Raw genomic sequence first — 13558 nt, forward strand, 5'->3', positions numbered from 1 at the left:
GGGGGTTCGTTGGCCACTTTTATTTTGACCATGGGACAATGTTCTAACAATGATGATCATCACACTTTTATTTACTTACAACTCAATATTACAACTCGATACTAGAACAAAGATATGACTCTATATGAATGCCTCCGGTGGTGTACCGGGATGTGCAATGATATAGCGTAGCAATGACATCAAAAAAGGACAAGCCATGAAAACATCATGCTAGCTATCTTACGGTCATGCAAAGCAATATGACAATAAATGCTCAAGTCATGTATATGACGATGATGGAAGTTGCATGGCAATATATCTCGAAATGGCTATGGAAATGCCATAATAGGTAGGTATGGTGGCTGTTTTGAGGAAGATATAAGGAGGCTTATATGTGATAGAGCGTATCGTATCACGGGGTTTGGATGCACCGACGAAGTTTGCACCAACTCTCGAGGTGAGAAAGGGCAATGCACGGTACCGAAGAGGCTAGCAATGATGGAAGGGTGAGAATGCGTATAATCCATGGACTCAACATTAGTCATTAAGAACTCACATACTTATTGCAAAAATCTGTTAGTCATCGAAACAAAGTACTACGCGCGTGCTCCTAGGGGGATAGATTGGTAGGAAAAGACCATCGCTCGTTCCCGACCGCCACTCATAAGGAAGACAATCAATAAATACCTCATGCTCCAACTTCGTTACATAACGGTTCACCATACGTGCATGCTATGGGAATCACAAACCTCAACGCAAGTATTTCTACAATCCACAACTACTCACTAGCATGACTCTAATATCACCATCTTTATATCGCAAAACTATTGCAAGGAATCAAATATATCATATTCAGTGATCTACAAGTTTTATGTAGGATTTTATGACTAACCATGTGAATGACCAATTCATGTCAACTCTCTAAATAGATATAAGTGAAGCAAGAGAGTTTAATTCTTTCTACAAAAGATATGCCCACGCTCTAACAAATATAAGTGAAGCAAAAGAGCATTCTACAAATGGCGGTTTTCTATGTGAAGAGAAACATGCAATCCATACTTCAAATGATATAAGTGAAGCACATGAAGCATTCTATAAAGCCATACTCAAAAGATATAAGTGAAGTGCAAAGAGCATTCTATAAATCAACCAAGGACTATCTCATACCAGCATGGTGCATCAAAGAAAAATGAAAACTAAATGCAAAAGACGCTCCAAGATTTACGCATATCATGTGACGAATAAAAATATAGCTCCAAGTAAAATTACCGATGGTCGTTAGAAGAAAGAGGGGATGCCTTCCGGGGCATCCCCAAGCTTGGTTGCTTGAGAGTCCTTGAATATTTCCTTGGGGTGCCTCGGGCATCCCCAAGCTTAGGCTCTTGACACTCCTTATTCCTTCATCCATCGTGATCTCTCCCAAAACTTGAAAACTTCAATCACACAAAACTTAACAAAAGGTTCGGTAAGATCCGTTAGTATAATAAAGCAAATCACTACTCTAAGTACTGTTGCAAACCAATTAATATTTTGTTTTTGCATTGTAGCTACTGTAATATAACTTTTCCATGGCTTAATCCACTGATAGAAATTGATAGTTTCATCAAAACAAGCAAACTATGCATCAAAAACAGAATCTGTCTTAAACAGGACAGTCTATAGTAATCTAAACATTCACCATACTTATGGTACTCCAAAAATTATGAAAAATAAACAATTTGTATAGAAATACAGTGCAAGAAGTTTCACAGCCGTTTGACGTTCCAGTAAAAAAATGTAAAATCGCGCACTACAGCCAAAGTTTCTGTTCTGCACCGCACAAACCAACAAGCAATGTAAACATCCTAAAGGCAAATCTTGGCACATTATTTTTATAATACGATAGAATTGTACAAGGGGATAATTATTTTTGTTGAAAAGTTTCTGTAGTCAAGATTCACAAAGTTTCCGTGAGCATGAACAAAGTTCAAGGAGCTCCCCCACTTCAACAATGCTTGTCTCTCTCACTTTCACTTTCCTTTTTGAAAAGTTTTGGGTTCCCCTCTTTATTTTTTTTGTTTTTAAACTATATAAAAGCACTCAATAGAAATAAATGACTCTCTAAAACTTCCGGGTTGTCTCCCTGGCAGCGCTTTCTTTAAAGCCATTAAGCTAGGCATATAGTGCTCAAGTAATGAATCCACCCGGACCCCAAGGTATATCAAAGCCAATTTTAATTAACAATGATTTGTGATTTAGTAGTGAGCACAAAGTAACATATATCATGCAACAACGAAGTCTAACTCTCTTCCTATGCATCGGCATGTCATAAAAGAACAATTCATGCACACATAGTAAAGGCCAATGCATAGTATAAACAGTTTCCTGCAATTTTATCATATTGGAAACATGGAGAGGCGGAGATGTAGTTCCTCTCTCATAATAATTGCAAGTAGGAGCAGCAAGCACATGCATATTATATTCATCAAAATCATCTTGTGTAGTAGTAAAATGCAACCTATCAATATAATCCTTAATAAGGGCAAACTTCTCCGATATAGTGTAGTCGGGAGAATTCAAATAGATAATAGGACTATCATGCGTGGGTGCAATAGCAACAATTTCATGTTTAACATAAGGAACTATAGCAAGTTCATCTCCATAAGCATAATTCATATTGGCATCTTGGCCACAAGCATAGCAAGCATCATCAAAAAGGGATATTTCAAAAGAATCAACGGGATCATAACAATCATCATAGCATTCACCCTTCGATAAGCATGAAAGGAAATTAAACAATGTATGAGTTGAAGAATTACTCTCATTAGAAGGTGGGCACGGGTAGCTAATCCGCTCTTCCTCCTTTTGTTCTTCGCTCTCCTCATCATCTTTTTCATCCAATGAGCCCAAAGTTTCATCAATTCCTTCTTCCATAGACTCCTGCAAAATATTAGTCTCTTCTTGGATAGTGGAGGAGTCCTCAATATATGGTTTAACATAGGCATTAGAAGCATAATTATCATAACAATATTTAAGTATGGCAAAATTTTCAGATTTGTAAAGAGTAGCATCATACTTTTCAATCAAAGAAGCAATTTCATAAGCACCCTTAAAAGCAACAAATTCTTCAATTTGTTGAACATCATAGTAATTATAAACACCCTTAGCATACGAAGATACGATTCTATTATCACTAAACTCACATTGGTAGGGAAGGTGTTTCTTAGGGTTTTCAGAACAACAAGTAACATCATATATTTCACATAAATTCCAAGCATAGCATTGCAAACGATGAATTTGATCCAGTAAAAGTGTCCCTTTTTCAGATATGCGGTGTCGCACATAACAAGCATGCTCATCTAAATATTTGCCCTCAACTAAGCTAGTTGGGGTTTCAGCCCGAGCACATAGGGATCGAAGATGATCCAAGTAAAAAGCTTCAGGAGTGTGACAGATTTTGAGTGGTTCTTCAATCATTGGTGTAGTAGGTACAACTAATTTTTTTGGTATTTTGTGTTTCCTATCCATAACTACAGATAGAAAACAAGAGCACAAAATAAAAACTACTTAGTGATAAAGCAAACAAGCACACACGAGAATATTCACCCCACGCTATACCTCCCCGGCAACGGCACCAGAAAAAGGCCTTGATAGCCCACAAGTATAGGGGATCAATTGTAGCCTCTTTCGATAAGTAAGAGTGTCGAACCCAACGAGGAGCTAAAGGTAGAACAAATATTCCCTCAAGTTCTATCGACCACCTATACAACTCTACGCACGCTTAACGTTCGCTTTACCTAGAACAAGTATGAAACTAGAAGTACTTTGTAGGTGTTGTTGGATAGGTTTGCAAGATAATAAAGAGCACGTAAATAAAAAGTAGGGGCTGTTTAGATAAAGACACAACTAAGTTAGTTTTAGTAGAGAGCTTGTTGTCACACAAGACAGTTATTTGTCCCTAGGCAATCGATAACTAGACCGGTAATCATTATTGCAATTTTATTTGAGGGAGAGGCATAAGCTAACATACTTTCTCTTCTTGGATCATATGCACTTATGATTGGAACTCTAGAAAGCATCCGCAACTACTAAAGATCATTAAGGTAAAAACCAACCTTAGCATTATAAGGCATCAAGTCCTCTTTATTCCCATACGCAAACAACCTACTTACTCAGGTCTGTGCTTCTGTCACTCACACCACCCACCATAAGCAAATCATGAACATATTGCAAACCCTACAGCGGGGATCCCTGATGCTTGCGCGACACGGAGAGCACCATAGGACATCACCAATAATAAAACATGCAACTCAAACCAATCACGGTCATCAGTTAACCCATAGGACAAAATGGATCTACTCAAACATCATAGGATAGCCATACATCATTGGGAAATAATATATAGCGTTGAGCACCATGTTTAAGTAGAGATTACAGCGGGTAAAATAGGGGTTACACCACTGCATAGAGGGAGGAAGAGTTGGTGATGATGGCGGTGAAGTTGTTAGTGTAGATTGCGGTGATGATGATGGCCCCGACGGCGTTCCGGCGCCACCGGAAGAGAGGGGGAGAGAGCCCCCCTTCTTCTTATTCTTCTTCCATGACCTTCTCTCTAGATGGGAGAAGGGTGTCCCCTCTGGTCCATGGCCTCCATGGCATGGGAGGGGCGAGAGCCCCTCCGAGATTGGATCTGTCTCTCTGTCTCTCTCTGTTTTTGCTTTCCTGATTCTGCCCTTTCACCGTTTCTTAAATTCCCGGAGATCCGTAAGTCCGATTGGGCTGAATTTTGGACACGATTTTTATTCAGATATTGGCTTTCTTGCGGTGAAAGAAGAGCACCAACCGCCTTACGGGGTGGCCACGAGGGCCCAGGGCGCACCTGACCCCCTGGGGCGCGCCCCCTGCCTCGTGCCCCCCTCAGGCATCATCTTGCGTTGATTCTTCTTCCCAAAAATCACATATATGCCAAAAAAATCTTCATCAGTTTTTATCCCGTTTATGTGGATTTTCTGCGAAACAAAAAGGATGCAACAAACAGGAACTGGCACTGGGCACTGGATCAATATGTTAGTCCCAAAAATAGTATAAAAAGTTGTCAAAAATATATGAAAGTTGTATAATATTGGCATGGAACAATCAAAAATTATAGATACGACGAAGACGTATCATGTTCCAGGTGGCGTGAGTTGCGAAACTATTCCACATTGTTTCAAATGAAGACCAAACTCGTAACTCAAATATTCGCCTTCGCGATCAGATCGTAGAAACTTTATTTTCTTGTTACGATGATTTTCCACTTCACTCTGAAATTTTTTGAACTTTTCAAATGTTTCTGACTTATGTTTCATTAAATAGATCTACCCATATCTGCTCAAATCATCTATGAAGGTCAAAAAATAACGATACCCGCCGCGAGCCTCAACACTTATCGGATCGCATACATCAGTATGTATTATTTCCAATAAGTCAGTTGCTCGCTCCATTGTTCCAGAGAACAGACTCTTAGTCATCTTGCCCATGAGGCATGGTCCGCAAGCATCAAGTGATTCATAATCAAGTGATTCCAAAAGTCCATCGGCATGGAGTTTCTTCATGCGCTTTACACCAATATGACCTAAACGGCAGTGCCACATATAAGTTGCACTATCATTATTAACTTTGCATCTTTTGGCTTCAATATTATGAATATGTTTATTACTATGATCGAGATTCAATAAACCATTTATATTGAGTGTATGACCATAGAAGGGTTTATTCATGTAAATAGAATAACAATTATTCTTTGACTTAAATGAATAACCGTATCGCAATAAACATGATCCAATCATATTTATGCTCAACGCAAACACCAAATAACATTTATTTTAGGTTCAACACTAATATCGAAGGTAAAGGGAGTGTGCGATGGTGTTCTTATCAACCTTGGAATCACTTCCAACTCTCATCATCACCTCGCCCTTAACTAGTCTCTGTTTATTTTGCAACTCCCGTTTCGAGTTACTACTCTTAGCAACTGAAACAGTATAAAACACCGATGGGTTGCTATAAACACTAGTAAAGTAGACATCAATAACATGTATATCAAATATACGTTTGTTCACTTTGCCATCCTTCTTATCCGCCAAGTATCTAAGGCAGTTCCACTTCCAGTGACCATTTCGTTTGCAGTAGAAGCACTCAGTTTCAGGCTTGGGTCTATATTTGAGCTTCTTCATGGGAGTGGCAAGTTGCTTGCCATTCTTCTTGAAGTTCCCTTTCTTTCCCTTGCCCTTTTACTTGAAACTAGTGGTTTTGTCAACCATCAACATTTGATGCTTTTCTTGATTTCTACCTTTGTCGATTTCAGCATCATGAAGAGCTTGGGAATCATTTTCATCATCCCTTGCATATTATAGTTCATCACTAAGTTCTAGAAACTTGGTGATAGTGATTAGAGAAATTTATCAATTACTATCTTATCTGGAAGATTAACTCCCACTTGATTCAAGCAATTGTAGTACCCAGACAATCTGAGCACATACTCACTGGTTGAGTTATTCTCCTCCATCTTGTAGGCAACATACTGTCAGAGGTCTCATACCTCTCGACACGGGATGAGTATGAAATACTGCTACCTCTTGAGCACTGCATTGGTTTTCCCTTGAAGAGGAAAGGGTGATGCAACAAAGTAGCGTAAGTATTTCCCTCAGTTTTTGAGAACCAAGGTATCAATCCAGTAGGAGGCTACGCGCGAGTCCCTCGCACCTGCACAAAACAAATAAATCCTCGCAACCAACGGGATAAGGGGTTGTCAATCCCTACACAGTCACTTACGAGAGAGAGATCTGATAGATATGATAAGATAATATTTTTGGTATTTTTATGATAGAGATGCAAAGTAAAATAAAAGCAATGAAACTAACTAAGTATTGGAAGATTTAATATGATGAAGATAGACCCGGGGGCCATAGGTTTCACTAGTGGCTTCTCTCGAGAGCATAAGTATTTTACGGTGGGTGAATGAATTACTGTTGAGCAATTGACAAAATTGAGCATAGTTATGAGAATATCTAGGTATGGTCATGTATATAGGCATCACGTCCGAGACAACTAGACCGACTCCTGCCTGCATCTACTACTATTACTCCACACATCGACCGCTATCCAACATGCATCTAGAGTATTAAGTTCATAAGAACAGAGTAGCGCCTTAAGCAAGATGACATGATGTAGAGGGATAAACTCATGCAATATGATGAAAACCCCATCTTGTTATCCTCGATGGCAACAATACAATACGTGCCTTGCTGCCCCTACTGTTACTGGGAAAGGACACCGCAAGATTGAACCCAAAGCTAAGCACTTCTCCCATTGCAAGAAAGATCAATCAAGTAGGCCAAACCAAACTGATAATTCGAAGAGACTTGCAAAGATAACCAATCATACATAAAAGAATTCAGAGAAGATTCAAATATTGTTCATAGATAAACTTGATCATAAACCCATAATTCATCGGCCTCAACAAACACACCTCAAAAAGAAGATTACGTCGAATAGATCTACACAAGAGAGGGGGAGAACTTTGTATTGAGATCCAAAAAGAGAGAAGAAGCCATCTAGCTAATAACTATGGACCCATAGGTCTGAGGTAAACTACTCACACTTCATCGGAGAGGCTATGGTGTAGATGTAGAAGCCCTCCGTGATCGATGCCCCCTCCGGCGGAGCTCCGGAACAGGCCCCAAGATGGGATCTCGTGGATACAAAAAGTTACGGCGGTGGAATTAGGGTTTTGGCTCCGTATTTGATCGTTTGGGGGTACGTAGGTATATATAGGAGAAGAAGTACGTCGGTGGAGCAACAGGGGGCCCACGAGGGTGGAGGGCGCACCTGGGGAGGTGGGCGCGCCCCCCTACCTTGTGGCCTCCCTGTTGATTGCTTGACGTAGGGTCCAAGACTCCTCGTTCTTGTTCGTTCCAAAAACCACGTTCCCGAAGGTTTCATTCCGTTTGGACTCCGTTTGATATTCCTTTTCTTTGAAACCCTAAAATAGGCAAAAAAAAATAGCAATTCTGGGCCGGGCCTCCAGTTAGTAGGTTAGTCCCAAAAATAATATAAAAGTGGATAATAAAGCCCAATAATGTCCAAAACAGAAGATAATATAGCATGGAGCAATCAAAAATTATAGATACGTTAGAGACGTATCAAGCATCCCCAAGCTTAATTCCTGCTCGTCCTCGAGTAGGTAAATGATAAAAACAGAATTTTTGATGTGGAATGCTACTTGGCATAATTTCAATGTAACTCTTCTTAATTGTGGTATGAATATTGAGATCCGAAAGATTCAAGACAAAAGTTTAATATTTAAATAAAAATAATAATTCTTCAAGTATACTAACTAAGCAATTATGTCTTCTCAAAATAACATGGCCAAAGAAAGTTATCCCTACAAAATCATATAGTCTGGCTATGCTCTATCTTCACTACATAAAGTATTTAAATCATGCACAACACCTATGACAAGCCAAACAATTGTTTCATACTTTTGACATTCTCAAACTTTTTCAATCTTCACGCAATACATGAGCGTGAGCCATGGACATAGCACTATAGGTGGAATAGAATGGTGGTTGTGGAAAAGACAAAAAGGGAGAAGATAGTCTCACATCAACTAGGCGTATCAACGGGCTATGGATATGCCCATCAATAGATATCAATGTGAGTGAGTAGGGATTGCCATGCAACAGATGCACTAGAGCCATAAGTATATGAAAGCTCAAAAAGAAACTAAGTGGGTGTGCATCCAACTCGCTTGCTCACGAAGACCTAGAGTAATTTGAGGAAGCCCGTCATTGGAATATGCAAGCCAAGTTCTATAATGAAAAATTCCCACTAGTATATGAAAGTGAAAACATAGGAGACTCTTTATCATGAAGATTATGGTGCTACTTTGAAGCACAAGTGTGGTAAAAGGATAGTAGCATTGTCCCTTCTCTCTTTTTCTCTCATTTTTTTATTTGGTCATTTTCTCTCTTTTTTATGGCCTCTTTTTTTGGGGGGCTTCTTTGGCCTATTTTTTCGTCCGGAGTCTCATCCCGACTTGTGGGGGAATCATAGTCTCCATCATCCTTTCCTCACTGGGACAATGCTCTAATAATGATGATCATCACACTTTTATTTTCTTACAACTCAAGAATTACAAGTCGATACTTAGAACAAGACATGACTCTATATGAATGCCTCCGGCGGTGTACCGGGATATGCAATGAATCAAGAGTGGCATGTATGAAAGAATTATGAACGATGGCTATGCCACAAATACGATGTCAACTACATGATCATGCAAAGCAATATGACAATGATGGAGCGTGTCGTAATAAACAGAACGGTGAAAAGTTGCATGGCAATATATCTCAGAATGACTATGAAAATGCCATAATAGGTAGGTATGGTGGCTGTTTTGAGGAAGGTAATGGTGGGAGGGTGAGAGTGCGTATAATCCATGGACTCAATATTAGTCATAAAGAACTCACATACTTATTGCAAAAATCTACAAGTTATCAAAGCAAAGTATTACGCACATGCTCCTAGGGGGATAGATTGGTAGGAAAAGACCATCGCTCATCCCCGACCGCCACTCATAAGGAAGACAATCGATAAATAAATCATGCTCCGACTTCATCACATAACGGTTCACCATACGTGTGTGCTACGGGAATCACAAACTTTAACACAAGTATTTTTCAAATTCACAACTACTCAACTAGCATGACTCTAATATTACCATCTCCATATCTCAAAACAATTATCAAGTATCAAACTTCTCATAGTATTCAACACACTCATAAGAGAATTTTATTATTAATCTTGTATACCTAGCATATTAGGATTATTTAAGAAAATTACCATGCTATTTAAGACTCTCAAAATAATCTAAGTGAAGCATAAGAGATCAATAGTTTCTATAAAACAAATCCACCACCGTGCTTTGAAAGATATAAGTGAAGTACTAGAGCAAAACTATATAACTCAAAAGATATAAGTGAAGCACATAGAGTATTCTAATAATTTCCGAATCATGTGTATCTCTCTCAAAAGGTGTGTACAGCAAAGATGATTTTGGTAAACTAAAAAAACAAAGACTTAAATCATACAAGACGCTCCAATAAAAACACATATCATGTGGTGAATAAAAATATAGCTCCAAGTAAAGTTACCGATGGAAGTAGACGAAACAGTGGATGCCCCGGGCTTTGGCTTTTTGGTGTCCTTAGATTATCTTGGGGGTGCCATGGGAATCCCCAAGCTTAGTCTCTTGCCACTCCTTATTCCATAATCCATCAAATCCTTACCCAAAACTTGAAAACTTCACAACACAAAACTTAAAGTAGAAAATCTCGTGAGCTCCGTTAGCGAAAGAAAACAAAAGACCACTTCAAGGTACTATAATGAACTCATTATTTATTTATATTGGTGTTAAACCTAATGTACTCCAACTTCTCTATGGTTTATAAACTATTTTACTAGCCATAGATTCATCAAAATAAGCAAACAACACACGTAAAACAAAATCTGTCAAAAACATAACAGTCTGTAGTAATCTGTAGCTAGCGCAAGATCTGGAACCCCAAAAATTCTAAAATAAATTGATGGACGTGAGAAATTTATCTATTAATCATCTGCAAAAATAATTAACTAAATATCACTTTCCAAATAAAAATGGCAGCAGTTCTGGTGATCGCTAAAGTTTCTGTTTTTTACAGCAAGATTAACAAGACTTTCCCCAAGTCTTCCCAACGGTTCTACTTGGCACAAACACTAATTAAACACAAAACACACAACCAAAAAGAGGATAGATAAATTATTTATTACTAAACAGGAGTAAAAATCAAGGAATAAAAATAAAATTGGGTTGCCTCCCAACAAGCGCTATCGTTTAACGCCCCTAACTAGGCATAAAAAGAAATGATAGATCTAGGTATTGCCATCTTTGGTAGGCAATCCATAAGTGGCTCTCATAATAGATTCATACGGTAATTTAATTTTCTTTCTAAGAAAGTGTTCCATGCCTTTCCTTAACGGAAATTGGAATCTAATATTTCCTTCCTTAATATCAATAATTGCACCAATCTTTTTAAGGAAAGGTCTACCAAAAATAATAGGACATGAAGGATCGAAATCTATGTCAAGAACAATAAAATCTACGGGCACATAATTACTATTTGGAACAATAAGAATATCATTAATTCTTCCCATAGGTTTCTTAATAGTGAAATCCGCAAGGTGCAAGTTTAAAGAGCAATCATCAAAATCACGAAAACCTAACAAATCACACAAAGTCTTTGGAATCATGGAAACACTAGCACCCAAATCACACAAAGCATAGCATTCATGATCTTTAATTTTAATTTTAATAGTTGGTTCCCACTCATCATAAAGTTTTCTAGGAATAGAAACTTCCAACTCAATTTTTTTTTCATAAGACTGCATCAAAGCATCAACGATATGTTTAGTAAAAGCCTTATTTTGACTATAAGCATGAGGAGAATTTAGCACGGGTTGCAACAAGGAAATACAATCTATCAAAGAGCAGCTATCATAATTAAATTCCTTGAAATTCAAAATAGTGGGTTCATTAATATTTAAAGTTTTGACTTCTTCAATCCCACTTTTATCAATTTTAGCATCAAGATCTAAAAACTCCGAATTTTTTGAACGCCTTCTAAGTAAAGGTGGATCATATTCAGTCCCATCATTATCAAGATTCATATTGCAAAACAAAGGTTTAATAGGGGACACATCAATAACTTTTAGATCTTCATCTTTATTATCATATTCTTCTGGCTTAGCGGCCATCTTATTGACTAAGGTGGCCTGCTTATCCGAAAATTCAGCTATTAACTTCTCAAGACAAGCAATCTGGGATCTCAAACCATCAAATTCTTTAGACATATCATCAAGCTCTTTATTCATGTAACTCATAAAGTTTTTTTGTTCCTTAAGCTTGTTTCTAAAGAAACTATTATGCTCAAATTGCAAGACCATAAAACTCCTAACGTTGCTTTCGATTTCTTCCAACCTTTTAAGGTGAAGATCACCAAATCGGGGAAGAGCCATCGTGACAAGCAAGCAATCCAACACACAAGCAAACGAGGAACGGGCAAAAAGAGGCAAATAGAGAAACAGAGGGAGGATAGAGAGAGAGGGCGAATAAAACGGCAAGGGTGAATTGGGGAGAGGAAAATGAGAGGCAAATGGCAAATAATGTAATGCGGGAGATAAGGGTTTGTGATGGGTACTTGGTATGTTGACTTTTGCATGGACCTCCCCGGCAACGGCGCCAAAAATCCTTCTTGCTACCTCTTGAGCACTGCGTTGGTTTTTCCTTGAAGAGAAAAGGGTGATGCAGCAAAGTAGCGTAAGTATTTTCCTCACTTTGAGAACCAAGGTATCAATCCAGTAGGAGGCTACGCGCGAGTCCCTCGCACCTACACAAAACAAATAAATCCTCGCAACCAACGCGATAAGGAGTTGTCAATCCCTACACGGTCACTTACGAGAGTGAGATCTGATAGATATGATAAGATATTTTTTTGGGTATTTTTATGATAGAGATGCAAAGTAAAATAAAAGCAATAAAAATAACTAAGTATTGGAAGATTTAATATGATGAAGATAGACCCGGGGGCCATAGGTTTCACTAGTGGCTTCTCTCGAGAGCATAAATATTTTACGGTGGGTGAACGAATTACCGTTGAGCAATTGACAGAACTGAACATAGTTATGAGAATATCTAGGTATGGTCATGTATATAGGCATCACGTCCGAGACAAGTAGACCGACTCCTGCCTGCATCTACTACTATTACCCCACACATCGACCGCTATCCAGCATGCATCTAGAGTATTAAGTTCATAAGAATAGAGTAACGCCTTAAGCAAGATGACATGTGATACGTCTCCAACGTATCTATAATTTTTGATTGTTCCATGCTATTATATTATCAACCTTGGATGTTTTATATGCATTTATATGCTATTTTATATGATTTTTGGGACTAACCTGTTAACCTAGAGCCCGGTGCCAGTTTCTGTTTTTTTCCTTGTTTTAGAGTATCGCAGAAAAGGAAAATCAAACGGAGTCCAATTGACCTGAAACTTCACTGAACTTATTTTTGGAAAGAAAGCAATACATGAGACTTGGAGTGCACGTCAGGGGATCAACGAGGAAGCCACGAGGCAGGGGGGCGCGCCCACCCCCTGGGCGCGCCCTCCACCATCGTGGGCCCCTCGTGGCTCCCCTGATGTATTTCTTCTGCCTATATATATCCATATCTACTACCACTATAAAAAAAAGAGAGGGCAGAGAACCAGATCATCCTGTCCATCAAAAACTGCAATCTGATGGTCTACATCCCTCGAGCATATTAAACGCGTTTTACACTTTAATTACCCACCATGCCATTGCCTAAAACATCTGTTAATGAAAATCATCTACTACCCCTATAAAAAAAAAGAGGGACAGATCCAAATAATCACACCCATTCATTAACAAGATCTAATGGTCCTTAATCATTCCGTGTTTAACACTACCAACCACGCCCATCGCTAACCCGCCCCTA

The sequence above is a fragment of the Triticum dicoccoides genome, chromosome 4A, assembly GCF_002162155.2.
Source record: "Triticum dicoccoides isolate Atlit2015 ecotype Zavitan chromosome 4A, WEW_v2.0, whole genome shotgun sequence".
Classification (NCBI taxonomy): domain Eukaryota; kingdom Viridiplantae; phylum Streptophyta; class Magnoliopsida; order Poales; family Poaceae; genus Triticum; species Triticum dicoccoides.